This window comes from Vicugna pacos, chromosome 2 (genome assembly GCF_048564905.1).
Source record: "Vicugna pacos chromosome 2, VicPac4, whole genome shotgun sequence".
Lineage (NCBI taxonomy): Eukaryota > Metazoa > Chordata > Mammalia > Artiodactyla > Camelidae > Vicugna > Vicugna pacos.
In genome coordinates this window covers 108,275,939-108,290,557 of record NC_132988.1, presented here as the reverse complement: position 1 = coordinate 108,290,557, position 14,619 = coordinate 108,275,939, and the positions used below count along the sequence as shown (strand labels likewise).

General features: G+C 37.6%; 1 long non-coding RNA gene across 1 annotated transcript; it reads left to right on the top strand.

Moving 5' to 3' along the window:
* Nucleotides 1–3,511: 3,511 nt before the first annotated feature.
* LOC140700579 (uncharacterized) lies at nucleotides 3,512–7,560 on the top strand. Its single transcript, XR_012078988.1, has 3 exons — nucleotides 3,512–3,594; nucleotides 5,153–5,243; nucleotides 7,411–7,560. It is a non-coding gene; the product is annotated as an uncharacterized lncRNA (long non-coding RNA).
* Nucleotides 7,561–14,619: the final 7,059 nt, after the last annotated feature.

Below are 14,619 nucleotides of genomic sequence, written 5' to 3'. Positions count from 1 at the left end.
TCCCAGCTCAACAGGGAGGCAGAATAAAAGCAGGAGATGGGCGATACTGCCTTTCTTTGCCTTTACTGAATCCACTGATTCAAGTGTTCATCTCATCAGGAAACATCCTTACAGACATACCCAGAAATTATATTTAATCCAGGCATCCTGTGGACAGTCAAGCTGGAATATAAAATTAACCACCACAAGTGGCAAACACTATTATAAAGGGGTATGCATACAGGATGGGAGGGGTTTGCAGCCACATTTTGCTGTCTAACACAGTTAGTTTCGTTAGATTAGTTAGTTCTCAAACTAATGTAATCATGAAACTTTTTACTTTACCTTCTACAGTACCACTTTGTAATTTACAGTTTACTAATGCCCAAGTAAGACTGAATTATACACTAAATAGTTTTATAATTGAGGACTACTGGAGTTTTTAATTAAGCATCTAATGTAAAAGGAGACATATTTTATAACATACAGCTTTCTATCTTGGAAATGACACATGAGGAGTGTTCAAGGTAAGGATGAGCAAAGCTATTTAGTAATAGATTATTAAAGTAGCTTAGATGAATGGAAAAGAGCTTTATTCATGTTAAATGATGAAGGTATAAGAAAAGAGAAAGAAAAACTGTGTTATACTTCAGAGAATCTGACTTATACTATGGCTGCAGCATGTAAGAGCTAGGCTGGGGTTAGTGAAAAAAGAAAGAGTTAAAGTTTGCCTCAAGGATTTGAGCTCTTTTTTTTTAATTAGGAATTTAACCAAGGAGATAAAAGATCTGTACTCTGAAAATTATGACATTAATGGAATAAGTTGAAGAAGACACAATAAATGAAGAGACATTTTGTTCTATGGATTGCAAGAATTAATATTGTTAAAATGTCCATGCTACCCAAAGAAATCTACAGATTCAATGTAATCCTTATCAAAATTCCGATGGTAATTTTTGCAGAAATAGAAAAAAATCCTATAATTTGATGGAAGCACAGAAGACCCCAAGTAGCCAAAACAATCTAGAGAAAGAAGAACAAAACTGAAAGCATCACACTTACTTCTTGATTTCAGTTGGAATGAAAACAGATAAATAGATCAATGGGACAGAAGAGATTCCAGAAATAGTGTATATGTTCAATTAATTTGCAACGAAGAAGCCTGGAATATACAATAGGGAAAAGATAGTCTTTTCAATAAATGGTGCCAGAAAAATTGGACAGCCACATGCAAAAGAATGAAATTTGACCCCTATTTATACCATACATAAAAATTAACTCAAAATGGATTAAGGACATGGATATAAGACCTGAAATGATAAAACTCCTAGAAGAAAACATAGGGGGTTAGCACTTTGACATTGGTCTTGGCAATAATTTTTATTGGATTTGACACCAAAAACAAAAGCAACAAAACCAAAAAAAGCAATTCCACTAAAGTTAAAAGCTTCTGCAGAGCAAAGAACACCATCAACCAAATTGAAAACAACCTAAGTGATGTATCCAATAAGGTATTCATATCCAAAATACATAAGGAGCTCATATAACTTAAGAGCAAAAAAGGCAAAAACAAAAGCAAAATGAGCCAATTTAAAAATGGGCAGAGGAACTGAATAGACATTTCTTAAAGAAGACATATGATCAAGAGGTACTTGAAAGGATGCTCAATATCATTAATCATCAGGGAAACGCAAATGCAAATCAAAACACAACGAGATGTCTATCACCTTATACCTGTTAGAATGGCTATCATCAAAAAGAGAAATGGTAACAAATGTTGGTGAGGTTGTGCGGATAAAGGAACCCTTGTGCACCGTGGGTAGGAATGTAAATTTGTGCAGTCACTATAGTAAACAATCTGGAGTTTCCTCAAAAAATTCAAAAAACAACTACCATATGATTGAGCAATCCCACTCCGGGATAGCTATTCAAAGTAAGCAAAAGCAGGATTAGAAGAAAGATCTTCACTCTCATGTTCATTGAAGCATTATTCACAATGGCCCGGGTATGGAAACAACTGAATGAATGAAAGGACAAAGAAGATGTGGCACATACATATAATAGAATATTTTTCACCTGTGATAAAGAGGAAAATCCTGCCATTTATGACAACATGGATAAATCTTGAGGCCATATCCTGAGCGAAATATCCAGACAGACAGCACCATGGTATCACGTATATGTGAAATTTACAAGAAAAAACTCAAACTCATAGAAACAGAGTAGAAAAATGGTTGGCTGCAGTATAGAGGAAACAGGGAGAGGTTGGTGAAAGATACAAACTTTCAGCTACAAGATGAACAAGGCCTGAAGATCTAATGTAAAACATGGTGACAATGGTTGATAACACTGAATTGTGCAATCAAATTTTATTAAAAGAGTAGAATTTAATCTCACTAAAAAAAGGGATAAATATTTGAGGAGATAGATGTGTTAATTAACTAGATTAACTAGATGGGAGGAATCCTCTTACAATATATATGTAATCAAATTACCATGGTATATACTTTAAATATCAATTTTATTTGTCAATTGTAACTCAATAAAGCTGATTCTTTTATTAAAAGAAGATAAAGTGGATGGTAATGTGAGATGCAGTTTATGATAGAAGAATAGAGAATGGAAGGTGTTCATGAGGGGAAACGACAGAGCCAATTGTATAGAGTGGATAAAAAGCTGATGCAAGAGCAAAGGGAAGACCACAAGTGGATACCTATTATGGTTCACATGGGACATTGATCATTGTTAGGATAACTCTCTTGAATTCCTCAAGAAGCAGAAACTGAGACAAAGTTTAACATGCAAGAGATATATTAAAGCATTCCCTTGACTGACACCTCTAAAGGGAGAAGAAGGAAGTAGGATTTGGCAGAGAGAGAAGTGTGGTGTGCAGAATAACGGATGCTCAAACATGTCCACATTCTCATCTTTGGAACCTGTGATGATGTTACATTACATGGCAAAGGGGGATTAAGGTTGTGTATGGAATAAAGGTTACTAGTCAGCTGATCTCCCTTAAGATAGGAAGAGTTTCCTTCATTATCCAGGTGGCTCAGGGTAATCATGAGTTCTTACAAGTGGGAGAGGGAGGCAGAAGAGTCTATGTCAGAGTGATGTAATTTGAAAAATACTCAACCAGCCATTGTTGGCTTTGAAAATGATGGAAGAGGCTATGAGCCAAAGAGTGAGGGTGGCTTTTAAATCCAGGAAAGGCAAGGATATGAATTCAATAAAGCCTTCAAAAGGGAACAAAACCTCAACACCTTGACTTCAGTCACATGAAACCTGTGTCAGACTCTCAGCCTACAGGACTTTAATATAAATCTGTATCATCATATGCCACTAAGTTTGTGGCAATTTGTTATGGCAGCAGTACAAAACCAATACATTGAGTTACGTTTCAGGCTCAACAACACACCAAGTTCAGCACACTGAGCCAACTCCATAGCAGCTCTGGGACTAGAATGGCCCTTTAGAATTGCCCCACATTAGGTCATAATGGCAGGCCTTTATATTCCTTCAGTGATCAAACATTGGCTGTGAGGCATATGGTGAAGGATAACCTTGCATGAGGAGGCTCACTGAAGCCAAAGCACTCTCTGAAGAGGCTTACAGGTGAAGGCTGTCTGCCAACAGTGCCCTCAAAAAGTTGGACGAGTCTTTCATTGCACAGGGATCTGGGTAGCACAAGGAACATGTCCCCCTCGGCAACCATAAAATCTATCATCTAGCTGAGACCCGTTACAACATACTATTATTAATAATTATGTCTAGAAAATGAGTCTACATAAATTCTGTCCTGACTCATCTGGAATCAAGATCGTACTTACACTGGGGGTAGGAAGTGAGTGCGAGAATGTTCTTAACCATAGTTATTTGACTCACAGATGTAATTCACTTTGATATCATCTCCAATCTTCCAGATCCTTAGGCGCAAAATCTTCAAGTATCTTCGAATTCTCTCTTTATTTGACTCTATATTCAATCCTTTAACAATTTTTTTTTGGCTGTCTTTTCAAATTATATCCAAAGTGCAAGAGGTTCTAGCTACCGCCAGTATTCCCATTCTGGTCTGAAGCACCACTTTCTTTCTCTTGGACTACTGCAGGAGCTTCGTAACCACTCCTTTGTCTTTTCCAACAGACTGATTCTCTGGGAAGGTAAAGCAAATCTCACCGCTCCTCTGCTCACAACGCTGCAGTGACTGGCTCCTTGTTTCACTCTGTGGGAAAGACAACATATTTCCATAGTCTGCAAAGTCATATGTGATTTTTATCCCAAAGTTACCCTTTTGAACTAACTCATCTTCTCCCGCTGTTCCCTTTTCTGAGTCCTCTCCAGCCACAGGGGTGTCTGCTGTTCCTCAAACACTCCAGGCACAGTCACCTTAGAGCATCCACATTAGCTCTCCCCACTACTTGCAATACTCTTCTCCAGATATTTGCTTGGCTGACACTTTCACCTTTTTTCCCAATCTGAGCTTCTTAAAGCAGCCCATGCTGGCCACTCTGTTAACCTCCATAACTGGAACCCTTGTTTGCTCTCTGGATCCCTCCGCAGTCTGCTCCATTTCCCCCCCATAACACTTGTCCCTTCTGAGTTTCTTCTTTAGGGTGTACATTTCTTTTTCTGTGTCCTCTCACTTGAATAAACACAGTAAGAACAGGGTCTTTTATATTTGTTCATTCATATATTCCAAGTGCCAAGTCATGCCTGGCTCATAAGACACATTAAAAAAAATGTTGACTAACTACATTTTGATAGAACTTTCTGATCTAAGAAGAAACCACATTGCATCCTGACATCAGAGTCTTCACAGAAGCTCTGATTTCAAGGCCAGTTCTTCAATCTGACATTTAAGACTCCACCACTTGGCATAATTGTAGGAAATGTGCATATCTTTTCTACACCTTGGTTTTCAAAACTGGAACAATAGCTACTCTTTCCCTCCCAGAGTTATGGGGAATGTGCGGCAACGCAAAGGACAAAATGGTGGTGCTCCCCCAAATGTGTATGTTGAAATCCTACCCCCACCATGTGATTGTATTAAGAAGTGGGGGCCTTTGGGCGGTAATTAGGTCATGAGAGTGGAGCCATCATGAATGGAATTAGTGTCATTATAAAATAGACTCCTCACCCCTTCCGCCCCTCCCTTCTCTTTGTGGGAATGCAGCAGGAAGACGTCCATTTATGAACTAAGGAGTGACCCTTACCAGACACCGAATCTGCCAGTGCCTTATCTTGGAATTCTAGCTTCCAAAAAAGTAAGAACAAATTTCTATTGCTTAAAATCTCTCAGTCTGCAGGATTCTGTAATAGCAACCCAAACAGACTGACAAATGACAAATATAAAGAACTAAACACAAGGCCTTGAACGTAGTGAGTATTCAAACATGGTAAGTGCTCTTATTTCCCTTGTATTTATTACTATTTATTATTGTTATAATCTTAGGTTTCACTACATTTCCTCGGGTAGCTTATCTACCTCTGTCAAACCAGAGCAACTGCTTCTTTCTCAAAACAGACCGTGTTTCCTCACCTCCAGGCTTCACTCATCCTGTTCCTCTGTTTCAAATGCTCTCCTTTTCTCATCTATTTGTGTGCAAAGCCTCTCCGCAATTGAATTTTTAGCTCAAATGTCACTACCTCTGTGCTATCTTCACTGAGTACCCCCTCACCCCTCAATCCAAAAGTACCCTCTGTGTCCCATGTCCCCACACTCAGTGCCTATACCCTGGCTTGCTGAGGTCCCATAGAAGACATTATACCTCTTGAAGCTAGAATCCAATCTCTTCAGCTCTGCTTTCCGGTGTCAAGTTGGTGAATGTGTCCCTTTACCACCTAATTACATAAGAACTGACTAGTCCACAGAATAGTTAATATGAAGGCCACTTCCTCGAAATCTATTCAAATCACAAATATGATAAAAGAAATTAATAACTTCAGAAAGTATATAAAATGGCACATTGTGAGTTTAATAGAATTAAAAATGGGGAAGAAAAGGGTTGGGGCTAAAGGCACCAAAGCCTTGATGTTATGAGGAGAGAGTATATTATTATTAGGTAATTCAGATTTTTGTAATATAGCAGGGAGCCTGAAGATTTGCATACGGTTGGCTTAAACACCACTTACATGCTGTGACAAAAGAAAATTAACTGTTTTTATTGAAACACCTCACCTCGTAAGCAATTTACTTAATATGATTTGCACAGTTTCTCAAAATATGCAAAATGAATATAATATCTATTATTCATGATCATCTCAAAAAGAGCTTTTGTCAATTTGCTACTCTGATTTCCTGTCTCATTTGTAATCCATATCAGAAAAAAATTAATATTCAAAAGCTATAAAGTACCAAGACTCGGTGATAGCAAATTCTCAAAGAATTGGGTCTTAGAGTCATCAAATATTTTCCTAAAGGAGATGCACATAATACATTTTATCCTTTAAATCCATCAGGTTAATTAAAATAAAATCATTGAGATGACTTTGATAGAAATAAAACTGGCTCAGGAAATGGAAAAAAATGAGGATACAGAGAACTGAGGCAGATTGAAATATAAAGACTGGAAACCAGAGGACTGTGTGCCACCTCTGTCTGTCCTCCAGCTCAGTGGGCTTGGTCAAGTCATGATTCATAACTCTTATCTCATTGCCCCACTTATAATAGAAACCTCACTGAGATTCTTTCCATTTATAAATTTTAAGAAAGTACAAAATATTCCCACATGTGTGTATATTATATATATATACCCTTATTCATATATATATTTACAAACATATATACATATATGTATATAAATACATATATAAATATGTTTCTATATTTGTAAACATATATTTTATTTACAAATATTTGTCAATTATGTATCTTTTATTTGCACATACATGGTAAAGACATTCATAGTATCCTGAATGAATTAACTGTGGCTGGGTAATAATTTTTCATTTGAATTCTTTTTCTTACTAAAAGATTTCAGGAAAAACATGAATTTTATAAGTTATATTTCAGGCTAGGTAACTTGGAAGCAAAATGCAAAGGCAGATTGGCCTGGGGGAAAGTGTATAAATGACCCCAATTTAAATACTTACTCAGCTCCTTCTAGGAGCTTGGCTTGAGTCATTTACTTATTTCTCTTCATGTACTTCCGTATTTAAATAGAGCTCAGCAGGAGCATGTTTATCATAATGCTCCTGAAACTTAAGTCTCGAGGCCTCTCTTGCATGGATCCCCTCTGTAGTGAACTGAATGGTACCCATCATCCTCTCCCTGACTGAAATATGGCCACATCTTAATCCCTGGAAGATGTGAACGTGACCTTATTTGGAATAAGGGTCATTGTAATGTAGTTAAGTTAGGAATCTTGAGATGAGATTATCCTGGATTATCTGGGTGGGCCCCAAGTTCAGTGATATGTGTGCTTATAACAGATGCACAAAGGAGAAACACACTAAAGAGAAGGCCAGGTGAGGAGGAGGCATCAGCTGGAGTTGTACAGCTATGAGCCAAGGTGTACTCGGACCCACCAGAAGCTAGAAGAAGCAAGGAAGGGTTCTCCCCTAGTGCCTTCAGAGAGAGCATGGCCCTGACAACACCCTGAGTGTGTGGTTCTGGCCTGAAGAGCAGTGAGAGAATAAATGTCTGGTTTTACATCAAGTTTGTGTTAAATTGTTCTATAGTAGCCCTGAGAAACTAATACACTTTCTAAAGGCCTGGAGGGACCTGACCAGTGTGTTAACAGGTTTTGGTTTTTGTTTTTTTTTTTTTACACTATTTCCCCTCTGTCACATGTTCATTTATATCAGGTGATAGTGGAGTGGTCACAAATGTTATTTGATGGCCATGATATTATATTTGTCCTGATGTGGGAATGGCCAACCACCTGGAAAAGATGAAGTTTTGACCCAGGAGGTTCTGGTGGGTCCTGAGAAAGAGATCATTTTCCACATGAAGATGTTGCAGTAGAGGTGTAATCGTGAAGAGGGGTGGGGGAAGGGAAACACCCATTCTTTTACCATCTGTACCAGAGGTTGTAAATTGACAGCCAACAAGCAGAGATCACCTATTGATATTATTTGTTTGACCAAAAAAAAAAACAAAAAGAAACCCAACTTTTTGTTGTTTATTCCAAGGATGCAGGAAGGTTGGGAGATTGGGATGGTCCCTCTGCTGGTGAGCAGTGTGACCTTGGGCAAGTTCATGAATTTTTTAACTGACCTTCAGTCATCTCATTCATTGCTTATATTTTAATCAGTTTTATTGAGATTTAAGTTATATAACATAAACTGCATATAAATATATATATATATATATATATATATATATATATATATATATATATATATAAAGTAAAATTTGTTAAGTTTAGACAGAAAGTTTCAACCATAAGCCACTGCCACATCCAAGATTATAGAACATCTCCCCTAAAAGTTTCCCAAGTCCATGGCCATCCATCTCACCCTCTAGTCCTAGCCTCTGCCAGCAACTGATGTCTTTTAGTCTCTGTAGGTTAGGATGACTTCTCTGGAATTTTATATAAATGGAATCACATAATCTTAAATCTTCTGTGTATGGCTTTGGTTAGTCAGCATAATGATTTTAACATTTATTCATATTGTGCCTGTGTTAGAAGTTCATTCTTTTTGTTTTTTTTTTTTTTCAGTTAAGTAGCATTTCACTGCCTCATTTAAGTTGTCTGCAGTGGCTGGCTGTTGTGAATAAAGCTGTTATGATTACTGCACACAAGTCTTTGGGTGGACATTTGTTTAAATGTCTTTTGTGTGAACATGTTTCTTAACTTTCTTTAAGAAACTCTTCTGGCCGTCTTCCAGTGTGGTTATACAATTTTACATTCTTACCAGCAGTATTTGAGAGTTCCAGTGTGTCCACATTGTTGGCCAAACTTTGGTCTTAAGAATCTTTTAAATTCTCCATCATAGTGGAAATACATAGTCAAAAGCCATGTTTTTAAACATTTTGTAAAATTAAAATCCCTTTGGGTAGCACTTGCCACTCTAATTTTTTGATGATTCCCAACATTAACAATAGACTGATGCTCACATGTCACACCCACTGTACCACCTACCTAGCCCTGAAATCATCCACAGCAGAAGTTTTATACATATTATCTTATTTTAACTTCCCATAAAGTATCTTCATTTATTCTCTTAACAACTCTTAAGAAGTAGGTATTAGCAAGCCCCCATTCACAGATAAGGAAGTCAGGGCCAAGAGAACATAGAGGTGTGAAGTCACACACTTAAAAATAGAAGTCAGGATATGAACTCAAGTCTGTTTGGCTCTAAAACTGGGTGTTTCCCACACTGGCCTTCAGGCAGTAGAAACCATACATGCAGAGGCAAAAACTAGGGAAAGTGCGGGCATATTTAGAGAGCTGTCCTGACGGAGTGGGTCTTGTAAACAGGACTTAGGGATAGTCATGACCACCTATATAATTTGAAACATAATAACATAATGTTCCTTGTTCAAAATTCAGGACAAAGTTTTGTTGAAAGTATTAAATATAAATTGTTCTTTTCTTCCACTCATAAGGTGTTTTATATTTAATATCCTTCTAAGCTAAGAAAAATTATAATTTAAAATTGTTACCATAAATTATTCTGGTCATCTTTATATTACACAGTGCTAGTTTTAATTGAAAATATAAGTACATTTAAGTCGTATGTGGAATCACCAAAATGATGCAATCTGCATTTTGTAGCTCATGCATGCATGTGATTGTCTTTTTTACCAGAAAAAGGAAACACTGCCCAGAACTAACTCAACTGGTTTTATTTCACTTTTCGGTATGTGCACACTCTACCAACATTCTCTACCTTCAGCTTCCTGATGATTAGGAAAGAACTCTAATAAATTAATAAACAAAATCCCCAATTAAATAGAGTGGGGACACCGGAAGGGAGAGCTCTTACACCCTGCAAGGACAGCAGCCCAACAGGAAGAAGAAAGACCCGTCTTTCCTGGCAGGGACTCAGCCAGTGAAAAGTCGTGGACTCTCTGTGCTCTGGAGTCCTCCCAACTTCCTTCTGCCCTCTATGAAAGCGTTCTCCTTCCCTTGTCATGTGGGGGCTTGCGGCTGGCTCGCCATGATGGTGGACCCCAAACTGCAATTCTCTACTGATCCCAAATAAACCTGTCTTTGTTGGAGAAATTTCTGGCAGCCTATTTGTTTCAGATCATCGGAACTTAAAATAAAAGGAGCTATAAGTTGTCCAATCTTTTCCTTTCCTTTAATGCCATAATTTTCAATATAAGCAGTTGGCTAATATTGGGAAGTAATACCAGTAAGAAAGAATATAATAGCATTCCTTGGTCATTTGTCTTTCTCAGAACACCATTGCCTTCTTATAGAAGAGAGCTCCAGTCTGAACAGGAAAAAACAAACAAAAAAACCCCAGAAAAACACATGGCCTCCCAAGGCTGTCGGGGTGCCCTTAATCAATCCACCAGGTAACACACTTATTTCGCATTTACTTTGAGTCTTGCTGAACTCCCACATGTCATGGTTCCACGGGAGTCCTGTGCCCAAGGGGCATAGTGAACACTTTATTCAAATGGAGTGGCAAGTGATGGAGGGCATTTATATTCATATATCTCTTCAGATTAGCTCCTGCTTTAAGACTTCACCTACAAAACACATTTCCGAGGAAATGTTATTAAGAATTTCAAGAGGGTAACAGCAGAGCATTCATTAAACTAAGCATGGAGACCTTCTGAGTTCTGGACCTTGAGTGACTGCACTGGTGGAATGGCCATGAATTCAGTTTTTTGGATAGTGGAGAAATAAGAGCTAAGAACGACTTATACAAGTGTGGTTTTTACTCAATCTCCCATTCCGTGGATAATTACTAGACATCTATAATGTGCTGAGCATGTTTTAGGTGTTTGGGATGCATCAGTGGAGGAGAAAATAAAAGAAATTTCTGCCTTAATGGAGCTTACATTCTTCTTTTCTTTGAGGAGTCAAGTCATGTAAAATTTGAACTATCTGTTCCTACTGGAGGAATGTTCATGCCTAGAATTCAGCTAAAAGGAACCAGGCTCTTTATAAAATAATCTCATTATACAACTGGATTTTCCAAAACTGTGCATGTTGGAATCCACTGTGTGATAAAGAGTGCTTTGTTCTTTTAATTTTCGTTTTCCCTGGTTTGAACACCAAAAGGGTTAAATGATTCTTGCCCATTTCTTTCCTTTATGTTTGCTTCTCTCTTGGCAATCTGTGTAAGCAAAAGCACTAATTAGATTTGTCTTAAATCTTCTGCATGTTTTGGTTAAAAAAAGGTAATGCAACTCCTCACCAGTTTCTTACAAAAATTAGCAACTGAGAGGGACTCTATTCTATAATGAACAAATCAATGATTGTGGTCACTGTTTTGGCAAATTCATTTTGCAGCAAGTTGAGCCATTAAGCAACAATCTACCTTAACTCTCTAAGAAAGGACACTGGAAAAATGAGACTTTCTCTCTCTAGCCCAGAAGTTCTCAGACTTTATCATGCTCATGGTCACCTGCAGAACTGGTTAAAACACAGATTGGTGGGCCCACCTGCAGTTTTGATTCAGTAGGAGAGGGATGGTGCTCAGATTATGCCTAAGTCTCCAGGTGATGCTGTCACTCCTGGTCCCAGTAAGTACTCCATCCTAATTGATGAAATTAGAAGACAGAGGGTCTAAATTTCCTTTATCACTTGAAACTTGTACAGGTTTCTTTATACATAATGTCATGGGCTTGGGACCTAAACATTCTTTCTATTAACCAGGGAACAGTTTCAGAAGATTAAGCTGAAACTATGATTTCTATCCTTGTCTCTCTATTCACCAAGTGTGAGTGTGATTGTGTGAGCATGAATATGGGTGCGTGGAGAGGAAAGCATAGAATATGGTGAAAGAAAGCATGTTTGCGTTAAAGAGTGTAGGCAAGGCTGAAGTTGAGTGTTTGTATATGTTTGTATAAAGAGATGTAAGCAGAGGATGGGGAAAGACAGAGATAAACACTAAAAAAGAAAGAGACAAACACATAAATGGATAGGAAAGAAAGAAGTTCCCGAAAAGTTACTCCATAGTCCTAAGCAGTTCCCACTTAAGAAATGAAAGAATAAAGGTATACTTAACAAAAATAATATGATTAGGTCTTGCTTACCTTGTAGAGTCTAGTAAAAAAAATAATATAATTTGTTGTCAAGTTATTATATCAGGCACTTGACTACTTTATCTCATTTAGACTACACCATGATCCTTTGTGAAACATCTTTCTAGCTTCTTTTACAGGTGAGAAAATCTAATTTAAAAGAGGTTGAAGGGACCATCTTGGGTCACACAGTGAGTAAACAACTCGATTAGTATGTATTTGAGATCAGGGCGTCCTGGTTGGATGTAGCTAAGATTTCACATGGGAGAGTTTTCAATAATTTAAAACAAAGCAGAAAGCTAAAGTTGGGTGCTGAAGAAATTTCTGGCTGTGGATGAAATTGTTACGTTGTTATCCTAGTTGTCTATTCTTACGTTTCCGAGTAACAACTAAGTAATATTTTTACTGACAAGACCTGATAAAATGAAAAGTAATACAGCTGGAAGAGGTCTTCAGAGGTTCAGAAGTGGAGGTGTGTAGATTGACATGAGGCCAGGGGAAAATAGCGAGCATCTAAAGAGGCTCCCGCTTTGCTGGAAAATCTCTTAGCGCATTTGATTTGTTGCCATGAGTTTCTAGAAATTATAACACTTCATCACAGTCTATTTGTTTCCAAAGTCAGATGACATCTTAGTCAAGAAAAGAAATTTCTGAATGGTGCAAATTTATTGATGTATGAAAGTAGGTTAAAATTTAATTTTTCTTTTGATAATTTCAAAATACTACTGGTGATAAACCAAGCTTTATTTATAGATTGTTTTCCTATGATCACTCAAAAAGTATACTGTAAAAAATATTTCTACTGTGAGTGTAATACATCGTTATTAAGAAAAAACAAAGCATAAGTAAAAGAAAAGGAGAAAACTCCAATAGTGCTTATTATTAAGGTTTTTGTTATTTCCTTTCTTTTTTTTTTTTTCACATTTTTTTCTCTGTGATTTATCATAACATTTTGTGTATATTTCCCTGTGCTATACAGTGTAATCTTGTTTATCTATTCTACAATTTTGAAATCCCAGTCTATCCCTTCCCACCCTCTACCCCGCCCCCCCCCCCGGTAACCACAAGTCTGTATTCTCTGTCCATGAGTCCATTTCTGTCCTGTATTTATGCTTTGTTTTTGTTTGTTTGTTTGTTTTTGTTTTTTAGATTCCACATATGAGCGATCTCATATGGTATTTTTCTTTCTCTTTCTGGCTTTCACTCTGCTACGTATGCATATGGGCTAGCACACCCAATAGATCTGTTCTTTGTCTTATATTTTTATCTAAAACTTCTAGAATTAAAAAGCATACATATATATGTGTGTGTTTATGTATATTTAAGCTTCATTTTGAATGTTTGTGAGTTCTTCTGTGAATTAGATCTTTATTAAAGAGATATTCAGTTAATGTCACATAGGCGATTCTACATTTTGATGTGTCACTGGAAATTAACATGAACATTTTTAGGCATAAAATTATTTTCAGCATGCTGGTTTATTTATTGAGATTACTTTCCAGAAGTGCACCAGAAATGCATGAAAGTGCCTGTTTCATCACTGTTTTGCCAGTCCTGTCTTGTGAGCAGAGGTGGGTCTACTGTGTCACCCATGGAGCTTAAAATCCAGCTAAGATGAAATTCACATGAAGAGACCGTTAGTTCGGGATTGGTGGCTGTCCTCCTCCCAGGCTCCTGCAGCACTGGACTCATTCTTTTATTATAGCTCTTACATTTATTGGAGTTAGACTTCTTGAGTCTAAATTCTGGCTCTACCACATATTGCCATGTGACCTTGAACAAGTCTTTGGACTTCAATTCCTTTATCTGTATGAGGGAAAAAGTAATAATGACAATACCTTCTTTCTACGGTTGCTGTAAGCTGATATATACAAAGCACTTGGAATAGATCCGGGGCATCGACTTCAGTCAATGTTTATTTTTTCACTGTCATGACCAGCATTAACATGTTGGACTTCACCTTTTCATGTCTATCTTTCCCACTATTCCAGGAGCCCCTCCTGGGTAGTGAGGGTGTCTTGCTCATCTGGTCCCCAGCATCTGCACAGAAGAAGCGCTTCATAAGTATACAATGAATCAGTGAGTGGGTGAGTCAGAACCTCACCACCTATTCACATTTTCTAGTTATTTGAGAGTGACTAATGGGGACTTGGTTGTACTGACCTTCACAAGGGCTGCGGAAATATTTTTCTTCTTTTCTACTGAAGCAGTCAAGCTTAACCTTCACTTGTTAGGCTCTCTGCCAAGAAGAAGGCACAAAAGAGTACTTCATCCAATTTATGAAGGCACAGTAAAAGTAAAGGCCCCACAGAGCTCTTGAGGGCACAAGGCAACTGCAGCTGGGGCGAGAAACAACCTGGTTAGATGCTCTGCAATCCTCCTCAAGGCATCCCATCAAAGCAAGAGCACCAACGCAGAGGAAAAAAAAAAAAAAACAGAGTGTGCGTGGATCCTATTTTAATCCTTTCTGGAGAACAAAATGATTTATC